The 26,828-nt window shown below is 42.2% G+C and overlaps 1 protein-coding gene across 3 annotated transcripts in view; it reads left to right on the forward strand.

Moving 5' to 3' along the window:
• nsmce2 (NSE2 SUMO ligase component of SMC5/6 complex) overlaps nt 1–26,828 on the forward strand; it is a 104,538-nt gene that overhangs the window by 22,592 nt on the left and 55,118 nt on the right. The window lies entirely within an intron of this gene.

The raw sequence follows: 26,828 nt of genomic DNA on the forward strand, positions 1-26,828 counted from the left end.
GTCCATTCTTGTGCGGCTCTGCGGCGTCTCGCGGGAGCTTCGTCTCTGCGCCGCCAGGGGGCATTGCGGGTCCTGCTTCTCTGCTGGTGTGAACGGTATAACTAGTTTCTTCGTCTCATCACTTGCAGTAATTGTTCTTTCTCAGTAATTTGATGTGCTTTTGATGCCATTCATTACAATCCTGTGGGTGTATGGTTACCCAATGGAGTGAGTTTTGTCTATTTTATGACAAGAAGAAGCGGATTTATGGTCGTCTGGAAAAATTGAACTGTTTTTTGGAGTGTAGGAAAAAAAGGGACATAGCAATTACCAAATGAAAAAAAGACCATGATCTATTTGGCTCTTTTGAGTGCATAATTTCTTAATTTCCAATTCCATGTTCTTCTATGGACGATTGCATTTTACAAAAAAAAAACACTAAAATACCCATATTGCTGAACTACAGTGAATTTCTTTTGAAAGAGTTCATTAAAAAGTTTTATTTTGGTCTTTGATAGCAACAACTTATATGGTTTAAGAAAAATGGCAAATTAGGTGAGAGGTTGGATGGAGTAGGTCAATTTGTTGGTCATTGAACAGAATTTCCTGAGTTTTTAGTGGAATGGAATTAGACCTTTTCTCTTGATGAAAGTCCATTTGTGGAAAAAGATTGAACAGGTAAAAAAGTTGATTCGCTGTTACTTTTTTTTAAGGATCGTTCGTGGACTTTGTAACATGCAGCAAATGAAATATTACTTGATAATTTTCTTGATTAATGTTTTCATTTGTTATCACATTTTGCATTGTGTGCAACAGGATTGTTTTAAATGGATATTTGACAACAAATTGTATATTTTTTGGTGTTTTGGGCCATGATGCTGTTTATAAATAATGTTGAAATTATGAACACTTTCTTTCTGTAATAGTTGCAGGTGAACCTTTAAAGACTGTCAAACCCGTCTTCTATTGGTGGGCAGGGGTGCAGTGCTGCCGGAGCTCACCGGAGCGCCGCTCCAGCACCTCTGTTTAAAAAAAAAAAGCCAAACTAAACCGGGGAATTTTAACTAGCAGGGAATTTAACAGCGGCCGCTCCGGCACCAGTGACAGCTCCGGCACCTAAAAAAACAGCACTGCAACACTGTTGGTAGGATTTTGCAGTCATTATGTATTTGAATTAAACTTTTGCTTTGGAATTCAAGTCGGCTCAGAAGATAGAGACCAGTGTGGAGGTGGGAAAGAGGTGTGGGAGGTGACGGTGTGGTGGTGCATGAATGATTTGGGGTCAAGGTGGGAACAAAGACGTCAAATGAGGAAGGGGATACCATGAGAGATTTTGCAATTCAGATATGAAGTGACGTGGTTAACTGGGATAGTGGGCTGATAAGTGGAAAACTATCTTGCATTTTCTCCACAAATAATCGAATGATACTAAAACATAGCACAAAAAGTAAGGAAATTTGTGTTTGGTAGATTATTTCTTTGTTGTAACAATGCTTCTTGGCAATAAATCTTATACCGTTGGAAAGCCTGTTTATTTCCCTTTTAAATGGTGCCACATTTGTAAGGAACATGCATTTGTGGGATGAGCAGCAGAGCTGAGTATGTGGGTTGCGCCCATGAAAAATCTGCCAAATCTTCTCTGCCAATGCCAAACAGCTTATACTGCCATTGACTCTTGTTCGGTGTTGTTTGGTGGATTGGATGATTGAAGTCTGAAGAAACAGGACATATTGGCAATTTAACAATTTATTCATTTAATAAACAGGAGCCTCAGTAGCGTGTGGAAGAACCATACACAGCCATAACAGCCTGGCACCTCCTCCTCATGCTGGTCACCAGCCTGGTCACACACTGTTGTGGGATGGCATCCCATTCTTGTCAGCACCTGGGGGTACCAGAAGCTCAAAACAAGAGTCAATAGCAACAGCAGAATAAGCTGTTTGGCATTGGCAGAGAAGATTTGGCAAATTTTTCATGGGCGCAACCCATATACTCAGCTCTGCTGCTCATCCCACAAATGCATGTTCCTTACAAATGTGGCACCATTTAAAAGGGAAATAAACAGGCTTTCCAACGGTGTAAGATTTATTGCCAAGAAGCATTGTTACAACAAAGAAATAATCTACCAAACACAAATTTCCTTACTTTTTGTGCTATGTTTAGAAGAGACATACAGGAGTATGCCTCTTCTCAACGCGTTGCGGGGGAAACGCGTTGCAGGGGGCAAATGTTGGAAATCAAAACAATGCGCAGTAGTAAGGAGAGCTGATTATATAGGGGGATTGCACGGCAGGTGAGGTTATGACCCCTGACCCGTACTGTTGCCTACAGGGGGGCACGCCGTGTACTGCAAGCAATCACTTACAGTGCAGTGGGCCCTCTTTGACAATAGACAATAGGTGCAGGAGTAGGCATTCTAAATTCCAGTGTATACAGGCCTAGTCGCACCAGACTTTCAACGTATGACAGTCCTGCCATTCCGGGAATTAACCTAGTAAACCTACGCTGCACGCCCTCAATAGCAAGAATATCCTTCCTCAAATTTGGAGACCAAAACTGCACACAGTACTCCAGGTGCGGTCTCACTCGGGGCTTGTACAACTGCAGAAGGACCTCTTTGCTCCTATACTTAACTCCTCTTGTTATGAAGGCCAACATTCCATTGGCTTTCTTCACTGCCTGCTGTACCTGCATGCTTCCATTCAGTGACTGATGCACTAGGACACCCAGATCTCGTTATACGTCCCCTTTTCCTAACTTGACACCATTCAGATAATAATCTGCCTTCCTATTCTTACCACCAAAGTGGATAACCTCACACTTATCCACATTAAACTGCATCTGCCATGCCCACTCACACAACCTGTTCAAGTCACCCTGCAACCTCATAGCATCTTCCTCACAGTTCACACTACCACCCAGCTTTGTATCATCTGCAAATTTGCTAATGATACTTTTAATTCCTTCATCCAAGTCATTAATGTATATTGTAAATAGCTGCAGTCCCAGCACCGAGACTTGCGGTACCTCACTGGTCACTGCCTGCCATTCTGAAAGGGGCCCATTTATCCCCACTCTTTGCTTTCTGTCTGCCAACCAATTTTGTATCCATGTCAGTACCCTACCCTACCATGTGTTCTAATTTTGCCCACTAATCTCCTATGTGGGACCTTGTCGAAGTTGAGGTACACCACATCCACCGGCTCTCCCATGTCAATTTTCCAAGTTACATCCTCAAAAAATTCCAGAAGATTAGTCAAGCATGATTTCCCCTTCGTAAATCCATGCTGACTCGGAACGATCCTGTTACTGCTATCCAAATGCTCTGTTGTGGAACAATTCGCCAGTCCTAATGAGAGGGTGTGGCAGTTGAATGTTGTGGCTGCACTTTGCTGCAGCTCGGCTTCACCCGTCTTCACCCATCAGCGTGTCTCCGGCTTCCTCCTGGCGCTCCGAGTGTCCCGACACCTCTCCCGAAATGGCGGGACTGTCATATGTTGAAAGACTGGAGCGACTAGGCTTGTATACACTGGAATTTAGAAGGATGAGAGGGGATCTTATCGAAACATATAAGATTATTAAGGGGTTGGACACGTTAGAGGCAGGAAACATGTTCCCAATGTTGGGAGAATGATCAGCAATGATCACATTGAATGGTGGTGCTAGCTCGAAGGGCCGAATGGCCTACTCCTGCACCTAATTGTCTATTGTCTCCTGTTCCTGTGCTCCTCTAGGCTCGGCGCCCCTGCTCCGCGCCTCGCTTCCTGTGGCTCTTTGGCCCCTCGCCTCTCCTGCTGGCTCTCCAGCCCTTCTGCCCGCTGGGCTGCCGGGCACCGATTCCACTTGGCCGGCGTTCAACACCTCGTGGCTGGGGCCACCAAGCAGAGCCGTGGCCTGGTCCTCTGCATCGGCTCCCAGCACCCAGTGCCCGGCTCAGCTCTCGCTGTTGCTCGGCCTCCGCTGCCGATTGGCCTCTCCCCGACTCCTCTTCCTCCTCCTCTTCGGGCTCGACACTTCGCCCCTCCTCTTCCACCACCTCCTCCTCCAAGGCCGTCGAGCCCTTCCTCCCTAGGCCCTTCGCCCTGAGGTCCCGGTGGGTCGCCGACCTCCAGCGCTCGCTGCTTCTGCCCCTGCAGACCCTCCAGGCCCCTCGGCTCGGGTTCTTCCCGCTGCTCCTCTCCCAGCTCGCTCAACCCCATCCTTTCCCTTTCCTCGTCATCCTCCTCCTCCCCCTCCACATCTTCTCTCCCCGCTGGCCGGTCGGGGGCCCTCTGCTTCTTGGCCTTGCTCTCCTGCCTGCCTTCCAGGCCGCGTTTACCCTTTCTCCCGCAGCTGGCCAGACGTCTTCCCAGCTGCTTCTTGCGTCCATGGGCTTGGCAGCCCTTCTCCTGGTTCCTCTTCCTCCACCAGATCCTCCAGATTCTTCCTCATTTTTTACAGCCGATAAATTGGCCTTTTGGTGTTTTTTTCAAGGTAAGAATGTACCTGTTGCATGTGTTGGTAGTATATGCCAGAAGCTGCAAAGTCCTCCAGACGGCTTGAGTGACTCCGTGTACCCTGCACTTTGACCTTACGACCTTAAGTGCAATCCCCCTATAGTCATAGGAATGGAGTGCAAGTTGCAGACGTGTACAAGCTGAGGATATGGCCACGTTTGATGACTGCGGACATTGGGCGGTGTTTTGAACTATTCCGACTGATTTTGTTAGAACCAAAATATCAAACGGTTCAGCAGTATTCAATGAGTGTTGAACAAGCATGTGAATAATGTCGTTTTCGGCATCATCTCCCTAACTATCTACTGGAAGAGGTTGCTATGCTGTTGGTAAAGGGGTTGTTTTATTAACAACAGATGGTGGATGGGGAATTGTGCAATTTATTTTCTGCTATATTATTTTATTTTTAAGCATATATGAACTCTCATGGTCCTATTTGAGGGAATTTGGTGGTGGGATTTTTGGTAATCGTGCAAATAAGGCAATTTGAAAATAGATGAAGAAAAATAACTAAGTGATAGCAACAGGTTGGGGTTGTATAGTGCCTTAAAATGTTCTGAAATGCTTCATGGCAGAGAGGAAGATGTTTTTTTTCCAATGAAATTAGCAAAGCTTTAAGGGTGATAGCTAAAACGTGTGGATGTTCTGTATGCAAAATCAATCATCTTAACATTTCATTCCCAACAGTTTCCATTCAACTGTTTGCTTTTTACTGCGTGATTAAAGAAGACTTGGGCAAAAGTAATAAAAATCAGGTTTGCGTCACAAGAGGGTGCCATTGTTACAACTGTGGATCCTACTGTTCTATAAATATAAATGCAATTTCCATAGGAAGCACGATCAGTATTCTCAAGGGAAGGTTTGCTGATGCATTTGAATTTTGGATGTTCAAGAATTTGAGTTTTAGAATGAAGAGAGTTAACAATAAATATGGAATCCAGGGAATTAGTGAGGTTGGTAGTCAGAGACAACTATGAATATTGGCAGTGTTACTGATAAATACTTCAATGGGGCAAAGAACTGAGGACCATGGAATTATTATTGAAACAACCTCTTTGGCCCAGTGTCCATACTAATATCAACCACTGTAAGGAAATGTAAGCAGGTTTCAAAGAATGAACATTTTTTAGAGTACAAACAACTATATTTATTAAAACAAAGTACAAGAAAATTATTAATAAAGCAACAGGTCTCACATTCCTCTGCACATGCAAAACTCCTGTCAGCGATGGGTGGCCTTGAGAACTCTAGAGAGTTGCTTGACATCTGCCTTCATTATGTCTAGTCTAGTCTAGTCTCTGTTCCTCCCCAAAGGTGAAGTCTTTCTCTCCCTGAAGGTGAATTTCTCTATTTCGAAGCATGAAGCATAATAACTTTCTCTCTTAAGAATAATAGGTGACTATATGTGTCAAAACTAACTACAGATACTCCCTGACTTACGATGCTCCGACTCATGATATTTTGACTTTGTGATGGTACAAAAGCTGGCCAATGGCAACAAGCAAATAATGTGAGTTATTTGTGCTATTAAACGCCGAGCTGGTGTTGGATGTGTCTTGGAAGGCAAAAGCTTACCTTAGTAATCTCGCAGGTGGTCTCAAGATTTACTGGTCCCTCTAAGTCTCTGGAGAGCTTCTTTACTACTTTTACAACAGTTTAGTAACTTTCACAACTTTCATTTGTGCAACATCGTAAATGTAGAAAACATTCAAGAGTATTTCACAGAAATGTAATTAACTAAAAATTAGAGCTTGGTTAAAGAGATGTATTTCAAGGTTTTATTTTTGGAGGGAGGGTAGCAAGGTTAGGAGAGAAAATCTTCCGTCATTACCAGACAGCTAAGATGAGGTGCTCAAAGAGTCCAAAGGTTAAAGCTGGATTATCTACGGTGTAGTCATTGATTTGTATTCGGCCACACCCCTCTCTGCAAATTAATTTCAGAGATTAAAGCTACTATTTAAATGCAAGTTTTGGTACTTTTCTAAATAGCAATTTGATCTGCAACTTGGATACTGAGTTAATATGATTTTAACATTATTTAATTTGAAAATGCATCAAGGTTTTACATAATTTTATTTTGCAGTGCAGTTATTATAATGCAACAGGTGCCAGTTTGAGATGGAAATTGTTTTAGAGTGATGCAGGATTAACATTATTGAACGTATGCTTCATTCCGAGCTGTGTATGTACCATAGCTTAAAAACAGAATCCTCGTGACAGCATGCAAATGCTGAGTAAGTTATTTGTGTTTGCAAAAGTCTGACTGGCATTATTAGATCTTTACTAACATTGTGGCATTTAAAATTGAGCTTTCGAAAGTTTGCATGAAATCAGATACAGATATTCTGAATGTATGACAAGGAAAAGTGTTGCAAAACCATCTCATCATATTATTTGCTAAAATGCAGTGTACAATGGATTTGATACTTCATCCCTAAGTTAAATTGCAGTTTTTTAATTGACATTGGGGTGGAGATCATGGCACAAGACCATTTGTAAATGAGGTCTTAGTTTTATTAACAATACAATTTTAAATATATCAAGTGTTCAACCGAATATTTATTCAGTCAAGCAATGCAGAAATGTTGTTTATATCCTCCAGTGGATGGCTAAAAAAGTTGATCATGTCAGAAACATATTAATATTAAAAATCATGAAATGGTGTACATTTCCTCCTTACAAAATATTACTTCCTGCTGCCATTGCAAAGAAAAACTCAGTCACTCCAAACAAATCTATTTTTCCATTCCAAATTACCCTTCTAGAGATAAATTGTTCAAAATAGTATGGAAAACAAAATACAAACAACTTGAATATATGAATTTAAACTGGGAATTGAATTATGTTTTCATTGCCTAGCCCAATTTATCCTTTGACTTTTTCTCTATTCTTATCTGAACATTAACTTGGATCTGAAACATCCAACTTGGATTTGATTTCCATCACAAAGAGATGTGACCCGAAATGTTGACCATCCATTTCCCACCACAGACGCTGCCTGACCCGTGGAGTCCTCCAGCAGCTTTCCTTTTTTTGCTCTAGGTTGCACCACCTGCATCTATTGTGTCATCTCAACTTTAAAGTAGGTTGACTTTTCCTGTGAGAGTGCAAGTCCTCGTCATCCGCCTAGTGCATTACACTGTACCCCTGCATCGCACTCCTCAGGGGTTCCAGTGGGGGCAGTAAAGTTCAGCAGAATTCCCAGCAGCTAATTAGTACAAAAGCAACAAACCATTTTGAACGGGAATAAATATCTGATTTAGGAGATTGAGTAATAGGTGGTTTGACTTTATTTTGAAGTAACTAAATGGTTTTTTTTATGTTGGAGATTTAAAAAAAATCAATCTAAGTTTTGTCTTTGATAAGCATAGCTTGACTGGTTGTCAAAGTAGTTTGCTGGACAGGTATTTTTCTTCAGCCTCCCCGTCCCCCCTCTTTGCATTCGGAAAGGCATTGCACAGAGTCTAACTAAGCAGCTCCCAGCTGGCTTACCTGGGTACACTTGTGCCTACGGACTCACTCAAAGACAATTGTGTAATTTATCACTTCCACTGATCGTAGGATCCTACCATCAGTGGAAGTGATAATTGGTGAAACTATTAGATATAATTTGAGTCAGGAAATAAAGAAAATGGATCAAAAGATATTGTGCTATATAGGAAGCTTATTACAGTAATAAAATTATTGGCTTTCTATTTGGTCTGTGTGTTTTATTTTCTGTCTGCCTTCTCCTACCTAACATGTCCCAAGTATGAATCCCAATTTACTCTTGATGTAAGGAGATGCAAATGTCCAAGTGGGTGTATTGTATCCTTCATCGTTCTATAGGGTATGTAGGAGTTAACAGTTTTGTAGTTTGCAACAAAATGTTATCAGGATTGGCAGCTAATACAATGCATTCATATTTTTATGTCGAAAGAATTCTAATTTGTGAATAGTAATTTATCTGAGCCAAATTTTTTTCTGAATTCAGAATTTTTTGTTCTTGGTATTCTCTCATTTTAGATTTAGATTTAGAGATACAGCGCAGAATCAGGCCCTTCGGCCCACCGGGTCCGCGCCGCCCAGCGATCCCCTACACCCACTAGGGACAATTTTTTTACAGTTGCCCAGCCAATTAACCTACATACCTGTACGTCTTTGGAGTGTGGGAGGAACCCGAAGATCTCGGAGAAAACCCATGCAGGTCACGGGGAGAACGTACAAACTCCGTACAGACGGCGCCCGTAGTCAGGATCGAACCTGAGTCTCCGGCGCTGCATTCGCTGTAAGGCAGCAACTCTACCGCTGCGCCACCGTGCTGCCCATCTCATCTAGCACTCCATACCAATTATATGAGCTGGCCCTAGGTTCCTTCCAAATAAAAAAGGATCTATGAATTGCATTGTTTTACTTTCATCCTCGCCTTCCTATGGAAAGATCTTATTCCTCCACCTGGCAGCTCCCAGACTTTTGCAATTCAAATCTGAAAAGTAATTCTCACCACTCAAGTCTCCTGTTTTTTGTCATTTTCCACACAAAGGGAAGTTTCCACAATACTAATATACACACTATAATGATCAACTTACAAAGAACAATTGAAACGAGATTTGGTTTAGGCTTAGGCTTATTATTATCACAAGTACACCAAGGTACAGTGAAAAACTTTGTTTTGTATGCTATCCAAACAGATCAGATGCTTGTCTGGTTATCATGACTGCACTGCATTCACAATAAGGCATGCTTCTGCAGCAGGAAGTTTGTTGTGCCTTTGTTATTGACCAGTAACCCCCCTCTTAAAAGGGTTATTGTTCTTCTCCCGTTTAGTTCTCTTACAGGTTTATGTGTTGTGTGCTGACTTTTCCTCCATCATATTAAATACACTCGTGTCAGAAACACGGAATATTTAGTACAGTAAGGTTCCTGCGTTCATTATTTTAGGTTGGCAGCTCTTCAGTGGCTCCTCCTGATGTGTTGAATCACTGCATGTGGAACATCAGCTCTGGCAACACGATACTCAGGTTGCATTGCTGACGTTCATTCCTTAATTAAAAGTATCTCCTATTCAGGATGTCAAAATCTATTTGTTATGCATTTTTTTTGTGTTTTGCCAACAGTAGTGATCTTGATGCTGACCTACTGTGTTCTGGGTGACACGGGAAGATGAAATAGTAATGAACTTTAGTTATTAAGAGTCTTTGTGTACCTTGGCAAGGTTTGGTATATTTTCCATGATATGTTGGCAATATGATGGTTTTGAAAGCCATTAACCTTGAGTTGTTCTGGCATCTGTCCACTGCTGAATACGAATATTGTACTGAGTAAAGCTGGCTTCTCTCTGCAGGTGTTTAGTGTAAACAGCCTGCTTAAACTTTAGAATGTGTCATGGAAACCAATATTTTCACAAATTGCCGAATTTACAGTGAGTTGAATATTAACAGATCCCTTGGATCGCGGCATATAAATGCCAAAAAAAGCGATGTGACTCACTATGAGTCATTTGTTTCAAGTTATTCAGAAGTTGTACACATTGAATAATTTGGCAGGCATTCTGTTTACTGTGCTGTAGATTTTTTTCTAGGAAGTTATGACTACATTTAGTTCCTTTGAATTTTCCATTGCAACAAAATGAGGTAAAAGTGACGCTGTGCGTTCAGTGTTTGATTGCAAGTTGAATCATATTTAAAACTGACACAGAATGCAGGCAGTACACTGCTTGGTTACAGTTAAAATGTACATGTGTCTAATAATTCTCATGGCACATTGATTCAGGGAAAGGGAGAACAGCAAGTAATAAGAGAAGCCAAAAGGGGGAGTTGGAAGGGACTGGGAGAAAGGGGAGATCGAGGGAGGAGGTTAGAGAAAGGGTACTGATGAGTGAACAGAGGGCAAGGGGAATGGGCAAGAAGGATGACGGTGTGATTGAGAGAGAGTGTGTGGGAATGCGTGAGACGTGCAAAAAGTGACCTGCCAGTGTACAGTCCTTGCAGCAGAACAGTGTCCAGTTATCTTGGACTTCCCTGGGCCAGGACCTCAAAACCTTCAGCTCCTTTTTTATTAGTAGTACATTTCTATCAGTAAGGTCTTTGAAGACTTTGTTTGTAAATGACCATCAACTTCAAATAGTACAAGAAAATAACTGCAGATGCTGGTACAAATCGAAGGTATTTATTCACAAAATGCTGGAGTAACTCAGCAGGTCAGGCAGCATCTCAGGAGAGAAGGAATGGGCGACGTTTGGGGTCGAGACCCTTCTTTAGACTGATGTCAGGGGGGCGGGACAAAGGTGGAGACAGGAAGATAGAGGGAGATCTGGGAAGGGGAGGGGAACAGAGGAACTATCTAAAGTTGAAGTCAATGTTCATACCACTGGGCTGCAAGCTGCCCAGGCGAAATATGAGGTGCTGTTCCTCCAATTTCCGGTGGGCCTCACTATGGCACTGGAGGAGGCCCATGACAGAAAGGTCAGACTGGGAATGGGAGGGTTAGTTGAAGTGCTCAGATTGGTTAACGCGGACCGAGCGCAGGTGTTGAGCGAAGCGATTGCCGAGCCTGTGTTTGGTTTCGCCGATGTAAATAAGTTGACATCTGGAGCAGCGGATGCAATAGACGAGGTTGGAGGAGGTGCAGGTGAACCTCTGTCTCACCTGGAAAGACTGTTTGGGTCCTTGGATGGAGTTGAGGGGGGAGGTAAAGGGACAGGTGTTGCATCTCGTGCGGTTGCAGGGGAAAGTGTCCGGGGATGGGGTGGTTTGGGTAGGAAGGGACGAGTGGACCAGGGAGTTATGGAGGAAACGGTCTCTGCGGAATTGCGGAATTATTTAGTTGGATATTAAAGGATTAATCAATGTGCAATGGCTGTCACCCTTGAATGTATGGAATGCATGGAATCGTAAAATCTGGCATAGTTAGGATTCAATTAGATTTGTTCAGTCATTCAAAATTCCATTTGGGGTTCTTTTTTCCTTCAAAACAAATGTGTATATCAGCAGCAGCAGTTTGCAGTTTACTTTCTGGTATACTTTTTTAAAAACTTCTCTTACACCTCTTCGCTCTCTCGGATCCTTCACCCTAATCTCCAGTCCCTTTTTCCTTTTTCTCAGTGTCTTGCACCACCTTCTCTATCATTCCCCCCTTGTATCTGTCTCTCCTTCTTTCCTATTTTTTCCATCAACTTGCCATGTCTCTTTTTTGCCCCTCTCTTGTCTCTTTCAGAATTTGTTAACCGTCTTATAAATATTTTTGTTCTTTCTCCAGTGCTCAATATGCAGACTTATTATTAATTTATTATCCTGGAAACAAATCACAAAGGAGTCCATACCAACTCTATGTGAGGGCAATCGAAAACATATTACCACCTTGCCCTCTCTTTGTCTCCTGCTTTTTAAAATTCCTGTCTGAACTTTGTAATCAGTCTGGTTCTCACTTGTGCTAACAATCTGGCATCTGTTAAATCTTTTTTCTGCTCTACCTTCTGTTCTGTCGCTTCAGTAACCCATGGAGGACTTTTTTAAATTTCTGTACACTCCCCCCTTATGAGAATATTTTGAGCCTGCAGCTAAAACATTTCAACCTTGAAGGCCTCCCATTGTTCAAGTACTGTTTTGCCTGCCAAGTTTTAGACTCAACGTTATGCAGCTCAGAAACTGGCCCTTCGGCCCAGCTTGTCCATGTTGTCTACCTGAGCTGGTCCCTTAAGCCTACATTTAGCCCATTTTCTCTAAGCCTCCAATTCATGTATTTTTCAAAAATTAAATGTTGTAATTGTAACTATTTTAACCCCTACCCACTCCAATATCAACATTTCTGCCCTGGGCTACCAACATTGCCAAAGTGAGGCCACACACGAAATGGAGGAAGAGCAACAATGTCTCACTAACTTGATTGAGTTTTTTGAGGAGGATGCTATATACATAAATTTTGGTAAGGCTTTTGATAAGGTTCCTCGTGGTAGGTTGATCCAGAAGATTAGGATGAATGGGATTCACAATGACCTGGTCGTTTGGATGCTGAACTGGCTTATTCATAGAAGACAGAGGGTTGTGGTGGTAGGTACATTATCTGGCTGGAGGTCTGTGACCGGTGGAGTTCTGCGGGGATCTGTGCTGGTACCTCTGCTGTTTGTGAAAAATATAAATGACATATAGACATAAATGCAGATGGGTTGGTGAGTAAGTTTGCTGCCGGGGGGGGAGATAGTATCCGTTATTACTGATTTTGTTGTAACTGGGTATGGTATTATCATTGTATGTAGTTGAAACAAAGGACTGCAGATGGTGGTTGATACACAAAAAGACACCGCGCTGGAATGACTCAGTGGGTCAGGCAGCATCACTGGAGAACATAGTTGGATGACATTGGGACCCTTCTTCAGACTGATTCAGTCTGCTGAATCACTCTAGGCACTTTGTGTCATTTCACCTGAAAACTAGGCACCAATGCTTCTTCACTGGCTCATAAGGCTGTTGTGTGGTTCACGTAGTAGCTCCTGCCGACAGCATTTTCTTCAGGTCACCTTCATCGACAGGACGCAGTCAGTCACCGTTGGGCTCCCTCCCCTCTCACCTGCTGCCGCTTCCGAGTCGGTGAATCTGGGGGGTGGAAGAGGAGGCGGCGGTGGAGGTTGGGTGGGTGGGTGAAGAGGTCTAGTGAACAGAGCAATGGGAGGAGGAAGAGACGGCGACAGTTGAGCGGGGAAAGCTGCAGCAGCAGGTGGAAGCTCCATGGTGACCGAACGTCCTAACAGTGGCAGCGGCCTGAAGAAAGCACTGTCCCCAGGTGCTACAATGTGAGCCGCAACAATACCAGTTTCATCGGGCTGTGCGGTGGGTGAAGAAGGGGTTGCTGGTGCACCTTGCGATTCGAGATTGGTGTTGGATCCCAAGGCTGTAAGTGGATGGGGAGATGGTGCGAGCTGGGGGTGCATTGGCAGGTACGTCCAATATAAGCAAAATCCATTATAAAGGTGTCCTTTAAAATTATGAGTGGCGTAGACAGTCAGAATCCTTTTCCCTTGCTGGAAATGCCCAAGATGCCTTAGCTATAACGTGAGAAGGGGATCGTTTAATGGAGATGTGCGGGGCAAGTATTTTAACACACAGGGTGGTGGTGGGGGGCTGAATGGTATTTCTAGGGATGGTTGGAGAGACAGTCACAATAATGGTTTCTAGATAGGCACACGGAAGTGCAGGGAATACAATACAATACAATACAATACAATACAATATATCTTTATTGTCATTGTACCCAGGGGTACAACGAGATTGGGAATGCGCCTCCCATACGATGCACTAATTTAGGTAATTTAGACAGCAGCAACCCAACGAAACGAACAGTTGTAACAGTTTTGGACAGGGTAAAGTGCAAGTTGATCTATGCGTTGTGGCCATCCGGCTCAGCAGGACCGGTTCATAGCAGCTATGGCCCTGGGGATGAAGCTGTTCCTGAGTCTGGAGGTGCGGGCATAGAAGGCCTTGTATCGTCTGCCCGATGGAAGGAGTTCGAACAGACTGTTGCAGGGGTGTGAAGAGTCTTTGTGGATGCTGGTGGCTTTTCTGAGGCATCGTGTGTTGTAGATGCCCTCCAAGTCTGGTAGCTGTGTTCCGATGGCCCTCTGAGCTCTATGGACTACCCGCTGTAGAGCTTTCCTTTCTGCCTCCGTGCAGCTGAGGTACCACACAGGGATTCCATGCGTTAGGATGTTCTCTATGGTGCAGCGGTAGAAGGTCGTCAGCAGCTGTTGGGGTAGACCAGACTTTTTCAGTGTTCTTAAGTAGAACAGTCTTTGTTGTGCCTTCTTGACCAGCGCAGCAGTGTTATTGGACCATGTTAGGTCCTCCGAAATGTGAGTGCCCAGAAACTTGAAGCTGGACACTCTCTCCACACTGACCCCATTGATAGAGATCGGGGCATATTCCCCGTTATGTGACCTAGGGAAGTTGATGATCAGCTCCTTGGTCTTGGTGGTATTTAGGGACAGGTTGTTATCCGAGCACCAGTCCGCCAGCTTCTGCACCTCCGCTCTATAGTTTGTTTCATCCCCGTTGGTGATCAGCCCGATCACCGTTGTGTCATCTGCAAACTTGACAATGGTGTTGGTGTCGAATGCAGGAACACAGTCGTGTGTGAAGAGGGAGTAGAGCATGGGGCTCAGAACACAGCCCTGTGGTGTGCCGGTACTCAGGGTGATAGTGGAGGACAGGTGCGGGCCCATTCTCACTGCCTGCGGTCGTTCCAGCAGGAAGTCCAGGATCCAGTCACATAATGACGAGCTAAGGCCTAGCTGGTGGAGTTTGGTGATGAGCTTGGTGGGGATGACCGTGTTGAAGGCGGAGCTATAGTCTATGAATAGCATCCTCACGTACGTGCCCTGTCTCTCTAGGTGAGTCAGGACAGTGTGAAGAGCCAGAGAGATGGCGTCCTCTGTAGATCTATTTGCCCTGTATGCAAATTGATGTGGGTCCAGTGAGTCAGGGATGCTGGATTTGATGTGTGAGAGGACTAGCCTCTCAAAGCACTTCATGACAATCGGCGTTAGGGCAACCGGGCGGTAGTCGTTCAGGTTGGAGATCTTTGCTTTTTTCGGCACCGGAACTATGATAGCCGACTTCAGGCACTTGGGGACCGTAGCCAGAGATAATGACAGGTTAAAGATCCTGGTGAATACCTCAGCCAGCTGTTCAGCACAGTCCTTCAGTACCCTTCCTTGAACACCATCCGGTCCTGCAGCCTTGCGTGGGTTGACCCTTTGCAGAGCGCGTTGTACCTCCTGTGTGCTCAGTTGCAAGACCTGTCCCACCGCCTCGGCTGGGGTTCTTTCACTCAAGGTGGTTTTGCCAGTTTCAAAGCGGGCAAAGAAGGTGTTAAGCTCGTTGGTCAATGCCATATCGCTGTGGGGGCAGGCAGGGCTGCTCTTGTAGCCAGTGATGTCCCTGACACCCTGCCACATGCTTCTGGTGTCCGTGGTGTTGAAGTGGTCTTCCACCCGTTGCCTATGGGTGTCTTTGGCCCTTTTAATACCTTTGCTTAGGTGTGATCTGGCAACACTGTATGCTGAAGTGTCACCAGATTTAAAGGCAAAGAATAGAGGGATATGTATTGTACAGGCAGATGAGATCAGTTCAGATCGACATCATGTTCAGCACAAACTTTGTGGGCCAAAGGGCCTGTTCCTGTGCTGTACTGTTCCATTTTCCACCACCCCAGCTTCCACTTGGGTAGCTTACAACCTGATGGTATGAACATTCACTTCTTCAATTTAGTTCACACCCATCTTTTGTTTTCTCTACCTCTCTTTCTGTGTAAGTAATCTAGCCAGTAATATAAAAGAGGATAACAAAAGCTTATTCAGATATAAAAAGAGTAAGAAAGAGGCAAGAGTAGATATTGGACTGCGGGAAAATGACGCTGGAGAAGTGATAATAAGGAATAAAGAAATGGCAGAGGAATTGAATACGTTTTTTGCGCCGGTCTTTACAGTGGAAGACACCAGCAGCATGCCGGAAATTCGAGTGAGTCAAGGGTTGAAGGTTAGTGGCGTGAGTATCACTAAAGAGAAGGTGCTTGGGAATCTGAAAAGTCTGAAGCTGGATGTCACCTGGACTGGATGGACTGCACCCCTGGATTCTGACAGAGGTGGCCTTAGAGATTGTGCAGGCATTAGTTGTGATCTTTCAAGAATCACTAGAGTTAGGAGGGGTTCCAAATGATTGGAATATTGCAAATATTACTCTGCTGTTCAAGAACGGTGTGAGGCAGGAGAATGAAAACGTTTAGAGTCCATATTATAAAAGATGATGTTTCTGAGTACTTCGAAGCTCAGGATAAAATAGGCCGGTCAGCATGGTTTTGTGAAAGGCAGATCTTGCCTGACAAAACTGTTGGAATTCTTTGAGGAAGTAAATAGCAGGATAGGCAAAGGAGAGTCAGTGGATGTGGTTTACCTGGTTTACCAGTGGATGTGCTCTCCTTCCCCCCCTCTCTCTCCCCCCCTCTCTCTCCCCCCCTCTCCCTCCCCCCTCTCCCTCCCCCCTCTCCCTCCCCCCTCTCCCTCCCCCCTCTCCCTCCCCCCTCTCCCTCCCCCCTCTCCCTCCCCCCTCTCCCTCCCCCCTCTCCCCCCCCCCCTCTTGTGGATCACATGTAGGCAGGAGAGATTAGTTGGACTTGGCATCATTTTCAGCATGGATATTATGGGCCAAAGTGTTTGTTCCAGTGCTGTAGTGCTCCATGTTCTAAAGAGACATAGTTGGTAACTAAATTCTGCAGTTTCCATAATTATTGAATGTAGTTTACTTACTTACAATATGAGATGGACGAGGCGCATTATTGAACAGAAGAAATTAATTCCAAAGATTATATAAAATGACTGACCCTAAGGCACTTTTTAAACCTACATATGTTTTGATTGGTCGTCAGGAACAACTCTGGCTGCTTGTCTTATGAGTATTATTACCAATCCCAGGCCTGCAATCTCAGTCACCATGAAGGATAAGTGTAGCTCCTCCATGTTTCTTTCCACGCCGCCTGCCAACCTGATAGACACAATCTCCTTTTTTGTTGTCTCCCTGGTGCACAATGCTGCACTCAATTTCCTTCCTAACAATTTCCGTCCTCCATAAGTACCTGCACATCATGAATTGCAGAGGTTTCAGCTTTAAAGCCTATAATTTAAAAATAAATTATGCTAGCAATGCTATATTTGGAGAACTAAGACAGATGTCATTTATGTGCCATCATGCATTGCTGAATCTGAGACATGCACAATCATGTGTGGTATTATTCTTGCTTCTAACATTTCATTTCTACTTCATTGCAAAAGTAACATTTTAATTCCATTCTGTTCCTCCCTTTTAAGATATTTTATTTAAGTCATTAGCCACACTATTTGAGTTGCATTTTGTGAAAAGGTCTTAAATTGCTGTATATTAGCAGCATTTGAGGATCATATATTTAGTTTAGCTTTTTGTCACTTGTACCGAGGTACAGTGAAAAGCTTTTGTTGCGGGTTAACCAGTCAGCAGAAATGCAATGCATGATTACAATCGAACCATCCACAGTGTACAGATACAAGATAAAGGGAATAACATTTAGTGCAAGATAAAGCCAGTAACGTCCGATCAAAGACAGTCCAAGGGTGGTCAATGAGGTAGATAGTAGTTCAGGGCCGCTCTCTAGTTGTTGGTAGGATGGTTCAGTTGCCTGATGACAGCTGGGAAGAAACTCTCCCTGAATCTGGCGGTGTGCGTTTTCACACATCCATACCTTTTGTCGGATAGTAGAGGAAGTGGCCAGGGTGCGACGAGACCTTGATGATGCTGGTGGCCTTGCCGAGGCAGCATGAGGTTTACATGGAGTCAGTGGAATGGAGGTTGGTTTGTGTGATGGTCTGGGCTGCGTCCACAATTCTCTGTAATTTCTTGCAGTCTTGCATAGAGCTGTTCCCAAACCATGCTGTGATGCATCCTGATAAAATGCTTTCTACAGTACATCTTCAAAAGAATACAAGAAAGAGAAAGAAGGTCATCTATTTCCAGCTGATTTGTTTACCTGCAATAATCTGGATCTGCTCGAGGAAAGAACTAAATCGTTTGCCTGTTAGTGCTAAATAGTACGAAATAACCTATCACCTTCCAAATGTGCCCATTTGGATTAAGAAAGCAGATGGGTTATGTGAATAATGGTATTAAAAGTACAGAAAGACAGGAGTTCATTATTGATGATAACTATTATTGGGATATTTTTGCAATTTAATAGAATTCCACTTGTATAGTCTCTTGACCTTGCGATGTCTCAGAATATTTCTCACTCAACTAAGTGCTTTATTTAGAAATGTAATCACCCTCAATATTTAAAAAATATGACATTTTCTTCAGAGCAAGAACTCATTAATTGGCACTGAAATAATCAGACTTTCTGTTTCAGCTACATTGGTTAAGGAATAGATACTGGTTATGGCACTCTAGAAACAGCAGATGCTGGAATCTTGGCCAAAACACAAAGTGCTGGAGAAATTTAGCAGGTCAGACAGCTTCTGGGAAGAAATATACAAGTTTTGGGTTGCGACCTTCTTCAGATTCTTCATATTAGTTAGAAAGTTGGGAGGAAGGCCCCTGCTTCTGTTTAGATCATGCCACAGGATTTTTTATCGACACATGAGAGAACAGACTGGATTAACAACCATCCAGCAGTGTGAAACATTCTAGGTGTTAGTCAAAGTTTTGTGCTTAACTCTCTCAAGTAGAACTCCAAGGCATTACTCTCTAGTTCAGACACGAGTGCCGAACCAGGCAAAACCTCATTGGGTCTTGCTGGTTAGGATCTACGGCCTGGAACTGTTTTCTGCTGTCTCCCCAGAGCCATTCTTGCATGGTCTGATTTTTGAGGCACTAGACATCAATCCAGACTCTTATGCCAGGACTGGACAACAATTGGATTCCAGCTGAGCAGTGAGAAACAGCACAATTTAATGAAACACCTGTATTCTACCAAAATTTTAAAAGTAAAGCAGCAATTAGATTCATAATTTTTTGAAGTACAGTAGTTGAGAAACTTCTTGGATTAATTACACAGAGCATTCACAAAGATTAAACATTTTGGATTTCCCATTTTCACCGAAATTGTCATTTTATGAAATGCTTTGCATCAGTGTTTTAGTTAAATGCAACAGTTTGCATGGATTCATTACATGATATTCTCAGAGTTGGTGTTTTAAAATCGTCTCGCTGACTCTAGATGTCCCAAAGCACTTTACAATTAATAATTTACATCGAAATTCAACTTTGTTAGTCTGTAGTTAGGCATGAGTCATTATACACACAGCAAGGTTCTGCTGCTTCTCTCACCAAGTGCAAAATATTCACATAATTCTGCAACACACAGAGAAGCAATAAGATATATTTTTGTTCTGTGAGTTAGAAAACAAACTGCTGTTGGAACTTCATCTTCCTTCTGAGATTGGTGTAAGTTCTTGACAGCAGTCATACTTAAAAAGAAGGTTGGAAATACTCAGCAGGTAAACCTGTAATGAGAGAAACCAAGAATCAACATCTGAGGGAAACAATTCCCACTTAAATCTGACACTGAAATATACATTAGTTACATATTTGTTTGATACAGGGATGAACTTGCAGCAGGTTGAATCGCTAGTATGGAAGGCAAATGCAATGTTAGCATTCATTTCGAGAGGACTAGAATATAAAGAAAGGGATATACTGCTGAGGCTTTAAGGAGTTTGTCAGACCATATTTGGAATATTGTGAGCAGTTTGGGGAGGGGTGTGCTGCAATCATCCTAGGGTGTGCTGATCTTCCAAGAATGTCTGACTTTTCTTTTTGCTTGGGAAAGCTATACTGTCACTAACTTAATAGAAATATGAAGGGCAGCACAGTGGTGCAGTGGTAGAGTTGCTGCCTTACAGTGCCAGAGACCTGTGTTTGATCCTGACTATGGGTGTTGTCTGCATGGAGTATTTATGTTCTCCCTGTAACCACATGGGTTTTCTCCGGGTGTTATAGTTTCCTCACACATGCCAAAGGTAGATCAATTGGTTTCTGTAAATTGTAAATTGTTCCTGGTGTGTAGGATAAAGCTAATGTACAGGGTGATCGATAGTCGGCATGTACTCAGTGAGCTGAAGGGCCTGTTTCCATGCTGAATCGTTGAAGTCTAAAGTGCATTATGTTGCTGGAAATCACAGATGAGTTGATTGTTCAACGAATGTTAATTGTTCTTGTGAGCTCTGGATCAGGTGGTGGCACATTTGCCTCCTTTTCAGGCTTATATGAGTTCAAATTCTTCAGAGATTGACACACCACTGCAAAATTAAGGTGCTATTGAATTGTTGGTAGTCCCATTAAATCAAGATTCCTTCTATTTTTCAAGATGCTGCCTGACCTGCTGAGTTACTCCAGCATTGTGTGAATAAATCCCATGTCATTGTTTCAAAAAGAAGTCGGGAGATTATCTATGCTGCCCTGGTCAATGTTTATCCCTCAATTATTGTGACAAAAACAGATCTGCTTATTGCAAATTTCTGTTTGTGTAGGGTTGATGCGTGGCAATAACATAGCATGCCTAGTGAAAACAGCAGTAACATCTTTTCAAAAGGATTTGATGAGGAGAAAATATGAAAGGCATGTGTATATCCAAAAGATCATAAATTCACAAGCTTAAGCAAACCATGCATTGGTCACCTGCCTGGTGCATGTATGCATTGCTACCCAAGTAATTTATTAATATTGCAAGTAAAAGGGCATAACTATGCTCCTGGCTGCACATTCAGTGTGGGAAAAAAAGGTCTGAAAAGCAAGGTTCTATAATGCTTGCATTAACAGTGATTTTGTGTTCCAGAAATGCAATTTGTTGTTGGTACGCAATGAAGAAATGATCCAAAATGTTTGTTCAAATTGTTTGTTGCAAGAATGAAAGTCATACAGAAAGGGTGTACTGAGCCTTGCTTTTTAATTAACATTTATTTCTGAATAACTGCTTTCCCATGCTACTTTTGACTGGGTGTTGATCCATGAGGTCCACTAGATTCAATTCTATTTTTGTATATCCTGTATGCAGGACATCAAAACAGCCCTTAGAATGAGAAAGTAAACATAAGCTAAACTGGAGGCAGTTGTTCTGGGAAATGAGGAGCAGGAATGTCGCTGTGGGGAAATCAACTCTTGCCAGCGTTCTATCACAACCTCTTCACGTTACATTGTAGATTGTTTTCATTGTAATGTGCCATTCTACCTCACTTCATTATTTTTCAACGAGGAAGCATTTCCAGTCAATTTAACTTTCTGCTCATCTAAATATAATGTGTCCGCACAAATCTGTAAAGAGGCTCCATTTTGCTCCATTTTTCAGATTATATTATTGTTTTAAAGGAGATACTGAATATATGTGTTTTAGGGAGCAGACACATGATAGATGTGGAAAACAATAGATACTAAAAAGTACCTTCAGAATGATGTGCAGACAGTATCGCAGTGACCCTCTGATCATAGACCATAAATGCATTGTCGTCACACTGGGTTGCGCAAAAGGATTCAGGACTTTGGCATGGATCCTAGAGTTATACAGCATGGAAACAGGGGCTTTAGCCCAACTTGTCCATGCTGGCAAGGTGCCTACTTGAGTTAGTCCCATTTGGCTGAGTTCGGCCAATACCCTTCTAAGGCTTTCCTGTGAAATTAGCTGCCCAAATGTCTGATAAATGTTGTTATTATAACCACATCTAACACTTCCTCAGGCAGCTCATTCTTTATAACTTTGTGTGCGAAAAACCTACTCCTCAGGTCCTCTTTAAATCTTTCCCCATCTCATGTTAAACCTATGCCCTCTGGTTTTAAAGTCCCATATCCTGGGACAAAGATTGTGACCATTCATCTTATCTATGCCTCACTTGATTTTATATACGTTTATAACATTCCTCAGCCTCCTATTTTATAACCCAAGCCATCTAATCCCAGCAGCATGCCTGTGAATCTTTCCTGCATCCTTTCCAAGTTAATAACTTTCTTCCTACAGCTGTTGACTAGAACTGCACCCAATATCCTAGTGCAGTCTCACCAAAGTCTTGTACAGCTGTAACCTGATGTCTCAACGTGTACTCTATGCCCTGACTGATGAAAGTACGGTAATAGTATTCTTTACCATTTTGCCTAATGTGTCACCAAAAGCATTGGAAAATTTACTGCTCCTATGACTTGTGGAAAATGCTGATGTCCTGGGCCCATTTGGCATTGGTATCGAAGCTCCCTATGTTGAGCTGTGAAAGTTGCTGCTTATAGGTCTAGTAGACAGGTAGGGATGTCCAGGTTGTGATAATTGTGGTTTTGTTTGGCTGTGAAAGAGATGGGGTTGGTTGAGTTGAACGATGAGTCTTTGGTACCTTGGATCAGTAGATTAGGAAGGGGGGGTGGGGCGAGATGGGGCATGAGCCACTTTGATAGTTGAGGATAGGGTTTGGGAATTCATAATTGGGAAGTGTTTGGAGATGGTCGTTTCAGTGCAAGAATGAGTCCAGGCACAAATGTAAGTAGAGGCTCTTTCCTTCTAACCTTTTTAGAATGGTCTCTTCCAGCTGGTGTTAATGTGGTTGGCTGGAAAGTTATCACTGACTGCAGATTAATGTTCAGTTGTTCATGCAGATTTCAAAATGAATATTGCACCCAATGATTTCAAATACACAGGACGTGATGTTAAAATCCAAAGTGCCAACTCTTAACTTGCTTCCGGTAGTGATGGAAGGCTTAAGCACTTACCTACGCTCCTCCGGTGTTGAGAAAGGGTGGGCAGACACGTCAGTGGGGTTATCAAGTGGGCTTCTACTTTCATCAACGTTTCGCTGACTGGGCCCATGACGTCTCCAGTAGGCTCAGCGGTGTATTCTGGCGCCCCAGAACCACCCCCCTCTGCATCTGCCTAGCCGGCTATCATCAAAGTACTGTAAGCCCATGATTGCCAGGAAGGTGAGTGCCGTGTTAGTGCAAAAAAAAAAATGCAATTGTCATTTTGTCCCACCGATCATATTTGATCCCTGAGGAAGAAATGATGTGAGGGGATCTAATACCTAAGTCAACGTCTGTCTCTGTTCCAAACACCATGGGTTTTCTAGTTCAGTTTCAGCAGGGGGCAGTATTTCCTAGTTGCATAAAGATATTTTGTAAACCGGATCACAGTGATTTGTTTTTCAGCTATATCAAATACTTAAAACATTGTTACTAGTACCAACTGTTTAAACAAAAAAAAGTGTACAAGCTGGTCCTATTAGAGGTTGTTGTTACAATTTAGTGCTGGCTCAAAAATGCTAAGGGTTTGTTTGATTCGTAATGAATTGAGTCCAATCTTTAATGTTTAGGATGGAGCTTATATGAGGGCAGTGTTGTTATAACACTTTTATTGAAATGTAATAGATCTCTGAATTCATTGTCCATTAATTTACATGCAGATCAATTAGCTGATAATTTATTGTATTATTTTGTTGCTGTATATTTATTTGTTGTATTGTTACGTCAATGGCCTGTAAAGCTGCAGCAAGTGTTATTGTTCTGTTCCCAGTGCATATGATAATTAAACATTCTTAACTTGAATTAATATAAACTCAAAATATCGTAGATGGTGGAGGTATAAAATAAAATTTGAGTAAATCATGTGACATGTCAGCACCTTGAAAGGCTGTTCCTGTCAGTGCATATGCTGCTTGTTTTTTGATTATATGATTATTACAGGAACTCCCCAGGTTATGAACGCCCAATTTACGTACAGCTCATATATAGTAATGAGTATTTGGGAGGCTGGCGGTGTGGATTTGCTGGAAACTGAGGTGCTGCAGGCATCTCCTGTTTTATGACAATATTGAGCCCTGGTCAAACTGCATGTTACCGTTGGGTGGCCCATGTTTTTATTTAAATATTTGGCTGGACATCTGTATTTTTGATCTCTTTGAGTTACAAACAGTGTATAAACACTGGTCCTTGTGGTAACCTGCGGAGAACCTGAAAAAATGTATTGTACAGAAAACAAATTGCCCATTCAAAGCTATATGTGGCAATGGTCACACCATGAGAATGGATATTTAAACTTGATGTTTTGTAATTTTCTCACAAAAAAATCCTCCTTTATGCAGCTTTAACTGTTAGAATGGAGTTTGTGGACGCCCACAGGAAATGTCGATAATGTTTATATTGAAGTTAAGCAGCTTTTATTTGTCATATCGGGAATTAGGTTTAATAATTTGGCCTTGCATTGGGCAAACGGACTTGCTTTTTCATGCACATATTTATATAATGCTGCAACCTGCATTGAAAATTACTCAATGATTTAAAGGTCATTCTTGCAGTTAGATTGGCACTCCCAATGAGTAAAACACTGCAGCAAGTTGAATGACATTCTGAATGACACGTTTAAAAAATAGTTTTGTGTTAACTTGTTACAGAAGATTGAAATTTATGTACTCCATTATGACTTCAATGACATTAGCAAAAAAGGGTGTGTTGCAAAATTCATACTATGCACAGTAATATGATGCCAAACAACTATTGATCCATTGCTTTGGCTACAATGAGTTATGCATTACATAAGAATAATTTCTGTACTAAGATGTCAGGAGGAAAATATCCATCTCTGTAACCATGATCCATTCATTTTGCTATCTCTAGTCCTAACAATTCTAATGGCCTCGTGCCCAGTTTATTATGATTATTCCTTCATACTCTTGAAATTCTCAATGTTGCCGCTTAACAACAAATCCTTTTCACCCATTATTCATACGGTCGTTGTTTTGCATTGTGTCCCAGTTTGTTTCAATATTAGTAAAGGAATGTAGGAAAAAATGGAATGTCGCCAGGAAAATGAGATGCTTACGATAAGAGTGAGAAAGGATAAGAAACTAAGAATGTAAATGCTAATGGCTGTGTTTCTTTTAAATCTATATATCAACCACTGTGGCTGCATTTCTATAGCCTACCATCCATAATCTCCAAAGTGAAAGCAAAGTAGTGAAGTTAAAGACACAAGAGCATGTGAAGACAAGAAAGTAAGAGCAGGAGTAGGCCATTAGGCCTGTCAATCCTGCCCTTCCAATCAATGTTAATTGCTGATCTATGCTGGCCTCAATTCCTCCTCGATGCCAGTTCACCATTACCCTCAATTCCTCAATCTTTCAAATGTCTATCTATCACTACATTAAATACATCTAATGATCTGCCTTCAACACACTCAGAAGCAGATAATTCCAGAGATTCATTACCATCTGAGAAAATAAATTTCTTTGCACCTAAGTTTTAAATTTCCAGCCCATTTGTTTTTTAGCGCACTGTTTCCTTGTTTGTGATTCTCCCACTAGTGGAAACATCTCAACATTTACTCTGTCAAGCCTTCTTAAGAATTTAAATGTTTGTATAAATTGTATCACCCAATTTTTTCTAAACTCCATGGAATATAAACCCAAACTAGCCACTTTTGTCAGGATAACCCTCTCGGCTTAAGAATTAGCTTGGTGAGTCTCTTTTGGACTGCTTTTAATGATACTATATCCTTTATTAGCAGATAAGGGGATCAATTTTGTGCGAAGTATTCCAGGTGTGCAACTGGGGAAAAAAATTCCCTATTCTTTAAACTCCAACCCCAGTCACAAAGGCCAACATGCTATTTGCCTTAACTACTTGTTAGACCTGCCTGCTAACATTCTGTGATTCATGCCGCAGAACTCCCAGGTCCCTCTGAATTTGACTCATTTGCAATTTTTCTCCATTTGGATAATAATCTGTTTTTTGATTCCTCTTACCAAAGATCAAACCTCCCCAATTTAAACTTTACAGGTTTTCATCCATTCACTCAATATCTTACGTGTAGGAAAGAACTGCAGATGCTGGTTTAAATCGAAGGTAGACACAAAATGCTGGAGTAATTCAGCGGGACAGGCAGCATCTCGAGAGAAGGAATGGGTGATGTTTCGGGGCGAGACCCTTCTTCAGACTCTCCCCCCTCCCCTTCTCCGTCAAACTTGCACCACCAGAAGCAGTAGACACAGGTAGTCCTCCATCTTGTCTCTGTCTGTCGATTATTCAGAGAGAATAGCCAGTAACATGTTTTTAGATTAAGTTGCAGATGATCACATTCATCTGTTTTCAGTTATAAATTCCAATGGGATTTACAAAGCAAACCTGTTACTTTGTAATTTCATAAGGCAGTGCTCCAATTTGGAACCTTCTTCCACAGAATACTCATGTACTCCAACCATGTTCTGTTCATAGACTGCTCTATTTTGCAATGTGAAGGGAATATATAAAAATTATGGTCTCCCCCAAATGCCCTGCACTCCCTAGTTCTCACCCCCGCTACCTTCAACTAAAGACTGCAATGTGTATACCTGAACATTGCAGTGAATAAGCAGAATCGAACTGGTGTTCAGATGAGGAAGAATCTCATCTCTTGCTTTGCCACTGGAGTCACCATTTAATCCACTGTCATTTCTGTAAATCACCAGAGTTGAAAGACTAATAAACTTTTGAAAATTAAAAAACTCTCAGTTTTTTTGCCAGCCATTGCTGGTGCATCTGGCTCCCCCCCATTCATTTGAACAGGGTAACTGCTTCTCATTTAAGAAATAATAATAATAATAATATTCATTTATTGTCATTGCAACGAGTACAACGAAATTAAAAAATAGCCAATCCTGACGGTGCGTACAAACATATATGCAATAAATGCAAAAACAAATAAATACATAAATACAATTAAATACAATTATATTAAGTACAAGATTTTTTAACGGTGTTGCCTAGTGCAAAGGTAGTGTTCAGTTCTCGTATGGCCCTGGGGTTTAGATCGTTATTTAAAAAAAAATGTATATCCATGTTTTAAAATACCAGATGCTTC

The sequence above is a fragment of the Rhinoraja longicauda genome, chromosome 4, assembly GCF_053455715.1.
Source record: "Rhinoraja longicauda isolate Sanriku21f chromosome 4, sRhiLon1.1, whole genome shotgun sequence".
Taxonomy (NCBI): domain Eukaryota; kingdom Metazoa; phylum Chordata; class Chondrichthyes; order Rajiformes; family Arhynchobatidae; genus Rhinoraja; species Rhinoraja longicauda.